This window comes from Nicotiana sylvestris, chromosome 3 (assembly GCF_000393655.2).
Source record: "Nicotiana sylvestris chromosome 3, ASM39365v2, whole genome shotgun sequence".
In the NCBI taxonomy this organism is placed as follows: domain Eukaryota; kingdom Viridiplantae; phylum Streptophyta; class Magnoliopsida; order Solanales; family Solanaceae; genus Nicotiana; species Nicotiana sylvestris.
In genome coordinates, this window is record NC_091059.1 from 72,107,405 (window position 1) to 72,124,536 (window position 17,132).

Genomic DNA, 17,132 nt, shown 5'->3' on the forward strand with positions numbered 1-17,132 from the left:
AACTTGATGATTGCTCAAATCAACACAAGAGTCTAAAGGTCACTAATTAAAGCTATTTCTTGCTAATAACTTATTTTTAACCTTAAGGCCGTAGTTAAATGTGTTGGTACCAAGCGAAGCATGCTTGACATTTTTTATTCATTAATACTACTGTTTTTACCTAAACATCAAAAACGGCCTCAATCCCATAAGAAGGTTATCACGCCATCCATCGTTGGGAAGAGCTATCCGGTTCACACAAAACTCACCTTTGGAACGAACCATGGCATTAAGAAAACCAAAGGCTTATTGCTCATTTAAACATAAAAAAGAAGCTATTAAAGTAAATAAGAAGTTATACTACTAAGAAAAACAAATTAAATAAGCTATGAAATAAACTACTGAAAGTAAGACAAATATATATACAAACTGAGGGGAATAGAATATATATACATCAAAAGAGAGGGAGGAATATATACATAATGAAAGAGATAATAAAGATAAAAAAAGTATCAAAGTTATTACAAGCCAATGTCATATCACATCAATCAAAATAGACCCGGGTTGGTGAGTATTCCCGCCTGTCACGCGGGTGGCCCAGGTTCGATCCCTGGCAGCAACACCAAAAATTGATGTCGCCCAAATTCACACCACTAATTGGATTGTAAAGCGGTCGAAGTAATTTTAATTACCCAAAGTGAGACGGAGTCGATTCTACAGAGAGCTTAGATTGGATTAGGTATATATCTAGACTAAATGTATGATGTGCCCAAAATGCACTTCCACATGTTTGATTGTTTCTTTCTACTTCTAATAATTATGCTAATGTTTGCAAATGAAAAACTAGAGAACGATATTTTTGGTGTTGTTATTTTTCAAGTTTATAAAAGATCTAGGGTCGTGACTTCCACCTAGGTGGTTACTAATCGATACCAACCCTACACCACTACAAAGTAACAAGAGCGGTTGAAGCAGCTTTTACCCGAGATGGTCGGGATCGAATCCACAAGGAGCTAGAATTGGGATTTGGATTCCTATCTAAACTAGCAGTGCGTAGTGCTCTTAATTACACTTCCAATCATAATTTTTATTTGTTACTTCTAATTTTATGCTAATAAGATGCTAAATTAAATTAAGAGTAAATGCTTGTAAGGTTTTCTAAATGGATAACTAGGCACTAGGGAAGTGACTTTCTCCTAGGTGAATACTTGACGAGATCTAAAACCTAAGGCAAAGATGTTATGTTGGGGATTGCGATATAGCCAATGCACGGAATTACTCACTCTATACCTCTCGGTAGCTTGAGTGACTTTGCCCTAATTGACTTTCCCCAGACCAATTGGGTGTCCAAATTATGCAAGCAATATAGGCTCAAGTTGGTATTACTATCTCTAGTTTTAACCCTTTAATTGGGGCTATCAATCTCTTGATTACACCCCAATTTCTTGTTGGACTGATTTTCCTAGACTCAAGCTCTCTTTCTGAAGAAGAACCCAAGTCAAATAGGCACAAATTAGTGTTTTCAACCACTAAATCAATATGAAAAATACAAATCAGTCCAAATATCAAACACTCATAAACATCTAAGCTTTAAAACAAAAGACCCATCAAATACCCACACTAGGGTTGAGCCACAACCCTAGCTAATGGGTCTAGCTACTCATAATAATGGAAGAAAACAGATAAATAGATGAAGAATAACCTATATAATTGATTACAAACTAAGAAATTGAAGATTCAGTGTTAAACTAGCTATAAATTACTCAAAATGGAACAAAACCATCGTTCACGTGCTCTGGATTCTAACTGATGACCTAAAAATGTGAAAAGAAAGTATTTATACAAGGCCAAATATTTTGGACAAAAATACCCCTGACGGAGGTATTGCGGACTGCGGAAAATGCACCGCTGCCGCGATGAGGCTTTTTGGCTTGACTTTTCACTCTCTGAATCTGGCCGCCGCGGACCGCATAAAATGCTCTGCGGCCGCAGTGGTTTCACTGCGGTCCGCACAAAATGCTCCGCGGACCGCGCTGGCTTCAATCGTCCAAACTCCCAACTCTCCGAATCCCCTCTCCGCGGACCGCATAAAATGGATTGCGGCCGCGAGAAATCCTCCACGGACCGCACTGCTTTAAGCTCCAAACTTGCACCTCTCTGAACTTCTCCACCGCGGACCGCACTAAATGGTCCGTGGCCGCAGTGGGTCTGTTGCGGCTGCAATGCATTTTATGCTGCAGCAGTGCCTTGACTTGTTCTTGATACTTGTGCATGTTTCACTCCTTTTTGAGTTGGTTTTGACTACTTGTCACTTTTTTAACCAAACCCTACAAACAAGTATAATATGTAAGCCTTTGGGACTATTTGTATACATTTTTAATCCAAACTCAAGTGAAAAAGGAGTGTAAAATAAACTAGAATCCCTAGTTATCAGTTACCTAATGGATTGTAGGCTCTAGGGCAAGTTTGATTGGTTGGGGTGTAATATAACAATCACATGCAATTACCTACTCGACGCCTCTCGGTAGTTAGAGTGGTTTTCCCCAATTTGGCTTTCTCAAGTCCAAATTTGTAATTCACCAAACAAGTGAAAAATGCTCAAGTCGAGTCTTACTATCTCTAGAGTCAACCCTCTAATTGGGGCTATCAATTTCTTGAGTTCATCCCAATTCTATGTTAGCCAAGTTTTCTGTCACGACCCTAAACCCGGACCCGGTCGTGATGGCGCCTCTCGTGAAGACAAGGCTAATCGACACTACCTATTTCAGTATTTAACAGTTAAGCATTTAAGAACTAGTCTAAATCATAATCAAATAAACCAAGGTTTAAGTAGCTAATAGCATAATTCGCGGAAAATAACCCAACACAGTCCGATACCGGGGTGTCACTAGTCATGAGCATCTAAAAACACGGAATACTCCAAATCAACTACAGAGTTTAATATGGAAAACTAAGAATAGGAAGGAATAAGATAGGGAAGAGCTCCGGGTTGCGAATGTCAACAGCTACCTAGAGACTCCTTGGATCCGCCTGAGCCGGAAATGATCAGCACTCGAGAGCGGGACCAGATACGCCTGAATCTGCACACAGGGTGTAAGGAGTAAAGTGAGTACTCCAACTGAGTGAGTAATAATCATAAATAAAGACTAAAAGCAGAAAATCACGTAAGACACAAAGGATGCTATAATGAAGCAGTAAAACCATTAAAAACAGTAAACTAGTGAAAGATAGGTAAAAATCCTTTAACTCAAATTTAACTTCATGAAAAGCCTTTTTCAACAATTAAGCAGGTAATGGACAGTCAATTATGAAAAATAAACACATCAAGGTTCGCCCCTTGGGCACAGTATCAATAAATCCGCCCATCGGGCAACATCTCAGAACCATACTAGCCCCTCGGGCTCAATCTCACATCACAATGGGTACCCGCGCTCACTGGGGGTGTGCAGACTCCTAGAGGGGCTCTTTACGGCCCAAGCGCTATATCAAGCCATCTCGTGGCATCATCACTATGCTCTCGACCTCATATCAATCAAGCCACCTCGTGGTGTACATATCTCAGGCCCTCGGCCTCATAATCAATATCAAATGTTTCCTCACAACATAGGCCCTCGGCCTTACTTAGTCAAAACCCTCACAAGCAACTTGGGCAATAGTAAAACACGATTCTCAACCCAAAATATCATTTAAAATATCATTTAAGTGTTAAAACATAGTAAACATGGCTGAGTATGAAAACAGTGAAATATATCACGACTGAGTTCAAGTATAAAGTCAAAACAGTGAGGAAATATCAATAAAAGTCCCCTAAGGGTTCAAATAGTTAGCACGAAGCCCAAATATGGCATTCAGCCCAGATAATGATGATAGCAAATAGATTTCAGTCAAATACGCGGTAAAATAGTCATTTGGGATGGACTAAGTCACAATCCCCAATAGTGCACGACCCTACGCTCGTTATCTAGCATGTGCGTCACTTCAATATAGCACAACGATGTGCAATCCGGGGTCTCATACCCTTAGAACATCATTTACAATTATTACTCACCTCGAACCGGTCAAATCTCTAACTCGCGATGCCTTTGCCCCTCGAATCGGCCTCCACCCGCGTCGAATCTATCCAAAATCAGAACGAGAACGTTAAAATATGCTAAGGAAATGAAGCCCAAGTGAAAATCATCAAAATACGACACAAATTCCGAAATTACCAAAACCCGACCCTTTGACCCACGTCTCGGAATTCAATAATTTTTACATCAATAGGTTCCTTATCTCCCCACGAGTTCATACATATCAAAAGTTCTGACATCCGGCCTCAAATGGTCCTTCAAATCCTCAATCAAAGGTCTAAGTTCCCAAGCCCTAGTTTCCCCAATTTTAGCCATTAAATTCCATTAATCATAGATCTAATTCGTGAAATAATAGCATAGGAACGGGTTTTAGGTCCAAATTTCTTACCTCAATGAAGTTCCCTTGAAATCCGTCTTCAAAATCGTCCAAAAAGCTCCCAAGCCAAATTAGAAATGGTGAAAATAGCTCAAAATCGCGAATTCCACAATTTATACCTTCTGCCCAGGCATTTTCGCATCTGCGGCCCTATTTACCGCTTCTGCGGTGCCGCATTTGCGGTTCTTCATCCGCTTCTGCGAAAATCACTTAACTCCACATTGTCCGCATCTGCGGTCCCATACCCGCATCTGCAACTTCGTAGATGCGGTCCTCCTAACCACTTCTGCGGTCCCTGTTCTTCAAGCCCTTTTCACTTCTGCGACCAATCGCCCGCACATGCAGCATTGCACCTGCGGTCCCCAATCCGTAGGTGCGGAAATACCAGAAGCAGCAAAATCTGCAGCTGCAATAATTCCTCAAACTGCCTGTCAACCATCCGAAGTCACCCTGAGGCCACCGGGACCTCAACCAAAAGCACCAACATATCCCAAAATCTTATTCAAACTTGTACCAATCTTCAAAACACCTCAAACAACATCAAATCAACCAAAACACACCGGATTCAAGCCTACGCTTCCAAAATCTTCCGAATTCCGCTTTTGATAAAAAACTCAGCCAAACCACGTACGAATAACCTAAAATTTTGCACACACATCCCACATGACACAACAGAGCTATTACAACTCTCGAAATTCCATTCCAACCCCTATATCAAAATCTCACCTACCAACCGGAAATCGCCAAAATATCAACTTCGCCAATTCAAGCTAAAATCTACTCTGAACCTCCAAAAGTCATTCCGATCACACTCCTAAGTCCCAAATCACCTCCCAAAGCTATCCGAACCATCGAAACTCACATCCGAGCCCTCTAACAAATAAGTCAACATCCGGTTGACTTTTCCAATTTAAGCTTCCTCAAAAGAGACTAAGTATCTCAAACCTTACCAAAATCATTCCGGATTCGATCCGACCAATCCGGTACCATATAACACGTATAAACAAAGCATAAAGAAGCAGAAATGGGAAAAATGGAGCGGTAACTCATGAGACGACTGGCCGGGTCGTCACATTTTCCTACACTTAGTCTCTCTTTCTCAAGTAGAGACTAAGTCAATTAGGCATGAATCAATGTTTGCAACCATTAATTCTTAAATTCAAGCAAGAACTAGGCTAAATATCACTAACCCAATCACAAATAAGCCTTAAATCAAACACCCATTAGGTACCCACAGTAGGGTTGGGTCACAACCCTAGCTAAGAAATTGGCTACTCATAGAGAAAATTGAAGAAACTAAAGAAGAAAATAAGATTAAACTCATAATAGATGATAAAGGGAAGAAAATTCAATGTTAAAATGATAAACTATTACAAAGTTACCCAAAGCAGTAAAGGAAAAACGACTATCTATTTTCAGATGTTCAAAACATGCCCTAATTTAGACAAAAAAGATTATTTATACACAGCTAAAATTATCGGACAAAATTGCCCCTGCGGAGGTTCTACGGCCACACAATTTCTTGTGCGGTCTGCACTTTGATGTTAGCTTGACAATATGGATTTCTATGGCCTCGCAATTCTGGGTTGCGGCCGCATTTCTTCAGATTTAGCAGACCGAACATTTATGGGTGCGGCCGCACTCTTGACCTCAAGCTTTGACATGAGAGACTTTTGTGGCACACATTTCTTAGTGCGGTCGCACTTTTGATTCTGCGGCAGCACAATAATGGTGTGGTCCGCACTTCTTCATAAACCAAAATCACATCTCTCTGAACCTCATCTTCTACGGCCACACAATAATTGTGCAGTCCACACTTTGCAAAGAAAATCTATCAGAGGTCTCTTCATGGTCTGCGGCCACATACAAAATTATGCGATCAGGACTTTGCTCTTTTTTGCTTTGTTTCAATCCTTGTCCAAAATTACTCAATCTTGAGTTGATTTTCTTCTCTTTGGCTCATTTTCCAATAATCCTGCATGTAAGAACATTTTATCAGTTCTCGGGAATACCTTTAAGAATTTTTGAGCTAAAATAAAAGTAAAAAGGGTGAAAATAAGTAGTCAAAATTCCTACTTATCAACTCCCCCAAACTTAAGTTTTTGCTTGCCCTCAAGCAAATAAGGTAATTCTCACCTCCACAAGAAAAGATCTATTTCATCTAGCCTAAGGTAAATCAAACACATATCAATTGGGACCAACAATTACCCACACCACTTATGAATTATCAACAAGGCAATGATTTGACTTTTCAAGTACTATAGTTCAAATATGACACTAGAACATTCAGAGTTGACTTTATTCATCAAGGAAGCTTGCTCTTTCATGTAGGTCATTGTGGATCCCAAACTCCTCCTCCTCTACTCTCTGTTAGCATATCTCACTTAAGAATGTAGCACTCAATTCAAGGGTTTGTGAAAGGTTCGCTCATCTCTCTCAAAAGAATGTCACAAGTACAACTCTAGGTACCATATGCTTGCCCCTCATGTAAATCACCACTAATATAAGTCCACTCGGCTTGAAATCACGTAAGGATTTTTCGGAATGTAATAAAGGCTTATTGGACAGGGGTAAAGAATGTTGGAATAGGAACAAGTTCATCTTTCCTTAAGCACTCCATTTTTCTCTTTTTGGCTCATGTTTTCCTGACTCTTTGAGTCATTATCTTTTTCCTCAAGGGAACTAGAGAGATGTAACATCACTCTTTCTCGGACATGATGGTCATTTTCTCCTTCTTTATTTTCTCCATGCTTTGCATTATTGCTTTTCTTTGAATCCCTTCAACTCTTCACTTTATTCACTTTCTTTTTTGTATTTTTCTTTTGCTCATTCTTTCTTTTTCTTTGCCTATATTTTTCTTTTTATGCCTTCTAACTACTTTTAACCTCCTCGTCTCTCCCCCAAACTTACATTTTAGCCAATTATTTCTCAAGAGTGATAAGGAAATCTAGGGTGCCCAGAGAGAGTCATTACAAAATGGGTAAGGGCTTGTAACGTGGCTATAAAATAAGAAAGGTCTTAGGCTCAAATGGGTTAACTAGGGATATCAACACTAGTGGGACATGGAAAATTTCAAGCGGGTCAAGGAGAGCCTACAATTATTTCTCAAGCCAAGCAAAACATAGAATTTTGCCTACAAACACATTCGGGGAAAGTTCTAGACCATTCGCATGGGTACTTGGACTTGCAACAAAAATCTCACTTCTCACACAATTGGATTGTTAAAGAGGATAGAGTCGAGGGCCAACAACAACCCTATTCAAGATTGAAGATCGCTAATGGTCCAACTAAATCACTTGATGATTGCTCAAGTCAACACAAGAGTCTAAAGGTCACTAATTAAAGCTATTTCTTGCTAAGAACTTGTTTTTAACTATAAGGCTGTAGTTAAATGTGTTGGTACCAAGTGAAGCATGCTTGACCCTTTTTATTCATTAATACTATTGTTTTTACGTAAACATAAAAAACGGACTCGATCCCTTAAGAAGGTTGTCACGCATCCATCGTTGGGAAGAGCCACCCGGTTCACACAAAACCCACCTTTAGAAAGAACCGTGACATTAAGAAAACCAAAGGCTTATTGCTCACTTAAACATAAAAAAGAAGCTACCAAATCAAAAAGAAGCTATCAAAGTAAATAAGAAGTTATACTACTAAGAAAAATAAGCTAAAGAAGCTATGAAATAAACTACTGAAAGTAAGACAAATAAATATACAAACTGAGGGGAATAGAATATATACATCAAAAGAGAGGGAGGAATATATACATAATGAAAGAGAGAATAAAGATAAAAGAAAAAGAGTATTAAAGTTATTACAAGACAATGTTATATCAAATCAATCAAAGTAGACCTGGGTTGGTGAGTATTCCCGCCTGTCACGTAGGTGACCGTGTTCGATCCCCGGTAACGGCGCTAAAAATTTATGTCGCCCAAATTCACACCGCTGATTGGGATTGTGAAGCAGTCGAAGCAATTATAATTACCCAACATGAGTCGGGGTCGATTCCACATAGAGCTTATATTGGATTAGGTATATATCTAGACTAAGTGTATGATGTGCCCAAAATGCACTTCCACATGTTTGGTTATTTCTTTCTACTTCTAATGATTATGCTAATATTTGCAAATGAAAAGCTAGAGAACGATATTTTTGGTGTTGTTGTTTTTCAAGTTTATAAAAGATATAGGGTCATGACTTCCACCTAGGTAGTTACCTAACGGATTGTAGGCTCTTGGGCAAGTTTGATTGGTTGGGATGTAATATAACAATCACACACAATTACCCACTCGATATCTCTTGGTAGTTAGAGTGGTTTTCCCCAATTCGTCTTTCTCAAGTTCAAATGGGTAATTCACCAAACAAGTGATAAATGCTCAAGTCTAGTCTTACTATACCTAGATTCAACCCTTTAACTGGGGTTATCAATTTTTTTGAGTTCACCCTAATTCCATGTTAACCAAGTTTTTCTAGACTTAGTCTCTCCTTATCAAGTAGAGTCTAAGTCAATTAGGCATGAATCAATGTTTGCAGCCATTAATTCTTAAATTCAAGTAAGAACTAGGCTAAATATCAGTAATCCAATCACAAACAAGCCATAAATCAAACATCCATTAGGTACCCACAGTAAGGTTGGGTCACGCCCTAGCTAAGAAATTAGCTACTCATAGAGAAAATTGAAGAAAATAAGATTAAACTCATAATAGATGATAAAGGGAAGAAGCTCCAATATTAAAATGATAAACTATTACAAAGTTATCCAAAGTAGTAAAGGAAAAATGGCTATCTATTTTCAGATATTCAAAATATGCCCTAATTTTAACAAAAAAGACTATTTATACACAACTAAAATTATCGAACAAAATTGACCCTGCGGAGGTTCTGCGGCCGCAAAATTCTTTGTGTGGTCCGCACTTTGATGTTGTCTTGACAGGATGGACTTCTACGGTCGCACAATTCTGGGTTGTGGCCGCGCTTCTTCAGATTCTACGGATCGCACATTTCTAAGTGCGGCCGCACTTTTTTTTTTGCGGTAGCATAATAATGGTACAGTCCGCACTTCTTGATGGACCAAAATCACATCTCTCTGAACCTCATCTTTTTCGGCCGCACAATAATTATGCGGTCCGCGCTTTGCAAAGAAAATCTATCAGAGGTCTCTTCATGCTCTGCGGCCGCACACCAAATTTTGTGGTCCGCCCTTTGCTCTTTTTTTTCTTTGTTTCAGTCCTTGTCCAAAATTACTCCTTCTTGAGTAATTACTGCTTCTTTGAATGAATTAGGTTTGTTCATTACTGAGAATGCATGGAAATAATCTTTATACTTCCGAGTGACCTTGTCATAGGATATGTAGTGAGAGAGAGAATAGGCATTTTGTGAGGACTTTGGCATCATTGTAACATAATCTTGCATCCATATAGGTGTCTGTTTGACTCTAGTAGATTACCTAATATCTACAGTAGAAGGTCCATCAGATGTTGGCATTCATTGCAGGATAAGAGCAATCGGGTTTTCTTCAGCAGAACTAGTTGATTCCTCAGCTTGGCTTTCAGGTGTTATGGATACAAGTTCTCCTTCCAGTTGTTCTCTTTCATCAGCTGCAAGTTGGTCTACTGAATTCTCACTTGTAGGCTCTGTTGTTTGATCCAAGGAGGTAATCAAATCATGCATTTCAACTGCTTGATCATTCTTTTCAGGATTGTATGCTTCTGCAACAGGTCTGTTACCCTGCTGTAAACATAGAAAATCTTCTTAGTTCTGCTTCACTATGTGTGGATTAATCTGTAGTTGTGATTCTCTGAAAGGAACTATGGATTCTCTAAATGTGACATCTCTCTAACTAAAAAATAGTTAGTTTCTAAATCCAGTAGCCTATATCCCTTTTGTGTGGAAGAGTATCCTAACAAGACTGCTTTTTTGGCCCTAGGTGCAAACTTGTCATTCTTCACTAAGTTTGTAGCATAGCCCAAGCAACCAAAAACACTTAAATGAGCAAGTGATGGTTTTCTTTTGTGTAACAACTCATATGGACTTCTGCCGCTAAACACTTTAGAAGGCAACCTATTTATGATTTAAACAACAGTTTGCACACATTCACCCCAAAATATTTTTGGTAAATTTGCTTGAAATTTTAAAGCCCTTGCAGTATCTAATATGTGTCTGTGCTTTATCTCCACAACTCCATTTTGTTGTGGAGTGTAGGCATAACTACTCTGATAAATCACTCCTTTATCTGTTCTAATTACCTTAACAGAGGTATCAAATTGATTCTTAACCATGCACATAAACGACTTCTGCTTCAAGAATACAATGGTCTCACTTTTCAATTGCATTAGAAATATCCAAGTTGCCCTTGAGTAGTCATCTACAATAGTAAGAAAGTAGTGTTTCCTATCCTGAGTTGGTACTTTATATGTCCCCAAACATCAATATGTACTATCTCAAAAGCTTTAGTGCTTCTCTTTTCACTATCAGGAAAAGCAAGTCTAAATTGCTTAGCCATAGGGCATACAGAATATTTATTATGTAAGCTGCTATCTACTTTATTCATTAGAAATAGAATGTGCTGCAATACTGGTGTTGAAGCATGACCTAGCCTCATGTTCCATATCCAGCTTGAATCTCATGCTCTCCCTTCATTTCTAACAGTTGCTGTTGATACCCAATTTTTCCTCACATATTTTAAATACATATATATACTTTCAAAATAGTACATATGCAGTTATATATTCATAGTTTTAAAAGCTCCAAATCAATTTATATCTTCCCTTTAATTATATAAATATCCAATAATTATCCTTCAAATTACTTTTGTGATGATTTATTTATGCCAACATAGTGTTTAAATATTTTTAGTTCATTTTTTGTAATTATATTTACAATTTTAGGCTAAATTGCACATTTTTGCAATAATAGCCCATACTAATGTATAATTATATTATTTATGTATAAAATGGTCTTTTATATTTTTAAAATGTTAAATAACTATTTTAAATCATTTTAGTACACAAAGATATTTTTTAGTATTCATTTATTATTTTTATAAATTATTTAGTTATTAAAATTAGCTATTTAAAATCTGTCCCTATTTTTATTCAAATTTGACCCAATACCCAGCCCAATTTTTAACCTAAACCTACCCAGTCCAAAACTTAATGCCCGACTCGACCCCAATCTTATTCAATCTCGGTCGTTGATCATAGAGATCATCGGCCACAATTAACCCTTTCCTAAATTAAACTAAACGACCCCCCAAACCCGGTCATTCTCACCCACACAGCCGCCCTGAAATCCCTTTCCTATCCAATGCTCTCAAAACCTAACCCTAATCGGACCTCGTCGTCACTTATCTATGGCTATTCATGGTGGTTTCTCACCACCCCCAGGCCTCTAATGACCTCTCCTCTACTGGACCATCTCCAGGGTTATCAAGGGACCAGGGTTAGTCTGCTTGCATCTATGGCCTTTTCTCGCCTGGTTTCAGGTTGTTCCGATTTGATTCCGAGTAAGATCTTCCTATATCGCCTTATATCTATGGGTTTCTAAGATTGCTTTTTCACCTCTGTATGGCTCTTCTCGAAACCCTAATTTCTTCCCTCTGTACTTCTTAGATCTGTACAGATCTGAGATGTTTGGACCTATTTCATATATCTTTTTACAAAAAAACTTCAGATTTTTACAAGGATCTTCTGATTTTCGAATGGTTTTCCATTTTCCTAAACTAGGGTTTCCCGAAAATTTCTTTTCCAAAAATGTTTGATAGTTTTGAGTGTTTGATCTTCTGCTTTTTATGTGTCTTGACTGATTTCGTAAGGTTTGCTCTAACCTTAACTCGTTTATATTAAAAGCCCTAATTTTTTCGACATTTTTGTTTGGTTTCTGAGTTACTTGTATGCTGACTTTGTCCTTGCTTTAGTTCTTGTGATTTTCTTTAGCTAATTATATGTGTTGTGATTTTTATCCTGATATGCCTCTACTGAGTTTCTTGGTCCAACTTTTCTACTGATTCTACATGTCTATATTCATTTTGGCTGTTCATGGAAAACCTATATTTTTCTCCCTAAATCAGTGTCATTTTCTTGATTTACCAATTTGTTTCGTTGAAATTATGTGTCGAATCCTGACTATTCATTTCTTGCCTTATTTTTGTCTGAGAGACTTGCTGGCTCTTTACGCAATTTTTCTCTTTGATTGAACCCTTGACTATTTTGAAGTTCTTATTTTCTGGTTTGATTTGAACTCTTTTCCTTAACAAAACCTTTGATTCTTACTTCTCCACTCGGTTTGATTGAACTTCTTGCCTTACTTAGTTTTCCCTTGCCTTATTTGTTATTTGTTGATTCTTACTGATTGTTTCCTTAATTGAAACTCCTGTTCATTCACCCCTAATTACCTACTCTGTATCTAAGTCTTACTTGATTTCTTTCCTTAAACATTTGTCCTGCTTTTTACCGTTTATTGATTATCCCTTGATTAAGGGGAAGACTTACTGATTTTACATGAGTGATTGATTCTATGAATTTCCCTAATTTCTACATAATTGATTCTTTACCTTATTTTGTTTAATTCTTGATTAGTATATATAAACTCCCTCTTATTTTAACTTATGGACACGAACAATAGTTCAAAACTATCACTTTTACACTCTAAAAAGGCTCTCTCTGCTCTCCTTGCTACTTGTGACCTCTGTTGTTCTAGCCAGCTGCAAGCCAAGGCTGGAAATTGCACAATACCTTTCTCACATCTTGTGTTTTTCATTCTTTAACTAGGTATGCTTCTGATTAATTTTAAGAATTAAAACATATGTGTTTACTTACTACTTTAGTCCATATGGCCTGAGTCCATTCTTTCCCCTGTTTACTGCTTACCCAGTATGCCTAATACTGCCTATTCAAATATGTAATTAGCATGTTTCCACTTTACTTGCTTTTTTGCTATCTTGTTTAACATGTCTACATATGAAACTAAGCTTGTTTGACTGACTACTATTTATCTAGCATGCCTAGACTCTGCCTTTGTGTAATTAGCATGCCTTCACCTGTTAATACTTGCCTAGCATGCCCATCTAAGTCTTTGCCTACTCTGCCTCACTCCTGTTAAGTTAATTACTCTCCCTAGAATGGCTTCAACATGTTTATGCCGTGATCTTTGCTGCATGACCTGCATTCCAGTTCTGTGGAACCCCTTTAAGAGTTCTATTAAGGTGTATCCTCTGTGTTCCCAACCCCTCTTCCCTTATGTGATGGTTGTTTGCCAAAGTACTTCCTAAAACTGTTTGTTCTATGACTTATGTTCTGATTGCAAATTGTTCCTTTACACTTTCCCAAACTGTTTTATCACTAATGGTTTTTAGAAGTTCTTTTCAGTCCTAAGACCTTTCTTTTAAACTTTTTCAAACCATTATGCACTTTCACTTACTCCTAGAATATTAGGTCCTGCCCCTCTGGTATGTGTACTGCTTAGAGACCCTTGAGATCTCTTTGAACTCTGGCATATCAGGGCTGGAACTTCCACACTACACAATAATCAGTTGTTATTTGAGAAAGGTCTAGGTGTGAGCACTGCCCGGGATCCTTGAGGTCCTTAGGGAACTCTGACACACCTAGACATGAAATTGGTTATGGAACTTTGGGCATTTGAGACTATTGGAGGCTTGGAAATCATTTTGGGCCTACTTTAGTCTCCTTATAGCTTAATTTCTATTCTATTTATGTAATTTTGTTAATCATTGGTCTGTAATAATTTATTGTAAATAAACAGTGGGGTGATTAGTGAAAAGGGAAGGTAGTTGTATATTGTGGGTAAATTGGGTAGATAACATGCCTATAGGGTCTATTTTGATTCAAATGTGTTTGTTAGATAATATGCCTATAGGATCTGTTTGGGTTTAAATAAATTCTGCATGCTTTACTTTTCACACAATTAGAAGTCATGCCTATAGGATCTGAATCAGCTTGATAATTAGATATCATGCCTATAGGGTGTAAAGTAATTGAAGTTTAGTTTCAATTGCAGCATGTATTCAAATTCATCTCCTTAGAAATCATGTCTATAAGATCAAAACCAGCTTTTACTAATTAGATACCATGCCTATAGGATTTAAAATCAGCTATAATAGAAATCATGCCTATAGGATCTAAAACCAGTTTAGTTAGATTTAAAATCAGTTTGACTCGTGCTCATCAGTTCTGAATCAGATTAAATAACCTACTTTTTTGTGTTACTCAATATCACTAGAAAGCATGTCTATAGGACCCAAATTGCCCATTTAAAAATTGTTTACTCTTTTACTACATTCCTAATCAGTAATAGATACCTTGCTCATAGGAAATCACCATTATACGCCTAGGCAAGCCTATAGGATGATTAAAAATCATGCAACTTTAAAATTGTGTTTTGTTATCTGTGACTGCTCATAATCAACAGGTCTAAAATCAATAGGCAAGTTGAATAGGTTTTTGACACTTTGGTCCAAATTCAGTACTGCATATTCTAAGGTTTTCTTTAAATACCTGAAACTGTTGTTTGAGACATGCACTTACTTGTTCTGTTTGTGGAGGTATATGTGAGCCTTTAATTGTTCCCTCTTTAAATGCAGTCCTAATTGTTTTGATTGACGCCTAGATTTTTCTCCTTTAAGTACTTTAGGATGGTCTAGAACTACCTAAATTAGAGGTCCTAAATACCTCCAGGGCCACCAGGAAGGGACGGGCAGTGCACGCATAGGACATCTTTCGTTGCTAGAACGCTTTAGGCTATGACCAATGGGAGGGAATTGGGTAGTAAGGTTATGATGACTATGCGCTAATGTCACGTGTAGCCCCTCACTGAGGAGTGATTACCAGACATTATGTGGGTATGATTCTATAGGCTAACCAACCTAGGACCCCTCTTTCCCAACTCCCGTTGTTTAAATAAAGTTACTTTTATTTATATATGTGCAACTTGTTTAAGACTTTTCCCCTGTTTCATTACTTGAATCATACATGTTCTTAGAACGTCAAAACATGCCTTTACTTGCAAGTACGTGTTAAAACTGTTTATTTGTAAAAGGACTAATTCACATAGTTTAAGTTCGGTCGGGACCCACCGTTGTGGACCGTGAGGGTGCCTAACACCTTCCCCTCAAGATTATTTCGAGCCTTTACCTTAATCTCTGGTAATGCAAACTAGTTACATGAGTTAATCGCTCTAGGTGCCCTAACGCACCATAATCCATTAGGTGGAGACTCTTCAAATACCCAATTCCCCAAAACGAAACGAGTTATTTCCCCTCATGAATGTCGAAAACCGGACTTCCCCGTCAAAAAGGGAAAAAGGGGGCGCGACAGTTGCTACTAACCTTTTAACTCCTTTTCCTTTCAGCAAGTACAACCCTTCACTTTCCTTACCAATCCTCCTCACCTTGACATTGTAGAGGTCTTGAAACACAAATAATTCAGGCAAGAATATTACAGCACATAATAGATCTCTTGTCAAATTTGACACTGACTTCAAGTTAAACGTGAAATTTAGTACATGGAGAACATTTTTCAGAATATTGTCTGCCGATAACTGTGAATTACCAATATGATTTATATCTATACTAGTTCCATTAGGCAGCCTTACTGATTCCCTTTTATGTTTGTCAATACTTTGAATGTTATGTAAGAGATTCAAGGTAGAAGCTATGTGGCGTGTAGCTCCTGGATCAACAATCCACTCATCTGGATTCATACCTGAAGAAAGTGAGCAAATTCTACCTACCATGTTAGCTTATGTCTGCACCGTGGTATCACTGGGTCCTTTCTTGTTAAGCAAGCTCAGGATCTGCTAGTATTGGGCTTCAATGAAGAAGTAATCACCACCCTTGCTTTGCAAATTCCGAGGTGGTGGTGGTCCTTCTACATTATTGAATGTCATAGGTCCTCCTCTTGGTTGATATCCTCTCTTTACCTTGAAATCATCTGGATACCCAATGATTTTGAAGCAATTTTCTTAAGTGTGTCCTTTCATCTTGCAATACTCGCACTGTAAGAACTGCTTTCTTCCACGATAGCCTTGTCCTCTACCTGCTTGCATAGCCAAAAGATCTAGTTTTTCTGTCACTGATATATTTTCCATAGCTTGTTGACTCTCATCCTGAGAAATCAGTGCATATGCTTGATTAAGAGTTGGCTCATTAGTCTTCATCAGAATCTACCTGTGTGCTTGATCATATGTGTCATTTAGCCCATTTAGGAACTGCATTAATCGTTGTTGATGCATTTGAACTGTATGTTCCTTTGCCTTTGCACAACCACAATTTTGTGAAGGTACCAACATATTATACCCTGCCCAAAGCTCTTTCAGCTTAGTAAAATAAACAATAACAGATTTAGTTCCTTGTGATAACCTTGAAATTGCTTTGTGTATCTGAAAAATCCTTACTCGATTCACTTGATCAAATCGCTCCTTGAGGTCTTCCCATACAGTATGCACATCAGATGCATATATGATTCCACTTGCGAGATCCTTTAAAACTGAGTTTATAATCCAGAAATGCACTATTGCGTTGCAGATCTCCCATTCCACATGAAGAGCATCCTCAAACGACTCCTTTTTGTAGTCTCATGTGATGAACCCTAATGTTCGCTTAGCCTTTAGAGCCAGCTTCATCGATCTGCTCCATAACCCATAATTTTCAGAGCCTGTGAGATGAATTGGAATCAATACCAAGCCTGTGTGTG